Raw genomic sequence first — 632 nt, 5'->3', positions numbered from 1 at the left:
ACTTGGTGTGTGGACCATGGACAAATCACTGATCCTCTCTGTGCCTCAGCTCCCTCGTGTGTAAAATGAGGGAGCTAGACTCTTGAAATTCCTTAGAGGTCTCCTGACTTCAGCTTGTCATCTGTTAAATAGCCACAATCCTATTGGTCTGGTCTATCTCATGAAGTTGTAACACACTAAATCACACGAGTCTTCATTCTCCCTTCCCTCCTTCCTAAATCTATGGTTGGTCTGCCATGAATCCTTCCAGATTTTGGCTGAGCTCAGAGCTTGATATTTAATGGTGATAGAAGGAGGGAAGGAAGCTAATGAACAGCAGCCCAGTATGGAAGAAAGGCAGCATGGAATGGTCTATAGGATTTGGGGTTAGAAAGGCCTGGGTTCAAAACCCACTTCAGACTCATACTGCCTGTGTGACCCTGGACAAATTATTTCTCTGTGTCAGTTTCCTCATCTACAAAATGTGAGAGTCAGACTTCTGAGGTCCCTTCTAAATTGAAGGTCTTACGAATGCTGTCTCTCTCACTCACCCCACTCCCCTCCCAAGTACAAAGGCCCTCACCCCATTACCTTCGTTCTTATTTGTTTTTTTCTGGGTCAGACAGTGAGGTGGGGAGTTCTCGGGGGGGGGG

The sequence above is a fragment of the Vombatus ursinus genome, unplaced genomic scaffold (genome assembly GCF_900497805.2).
Source record: "Vombatus ursinus unplaced genomic scaffold, bare-nosed wombat genome assembly UNPS02014773.1, whole genome shotgun sequence".
NCBI classification, from domain to species: domain Eukaryota; kingdom Metazoa; phylum Chordata; class Mammalia; order Diprotodontia; family Vombatidae; genus Vombatus; species Vombatus ursinus.
Note: the sequence above shows the minus strand (reverse complement) of the source record.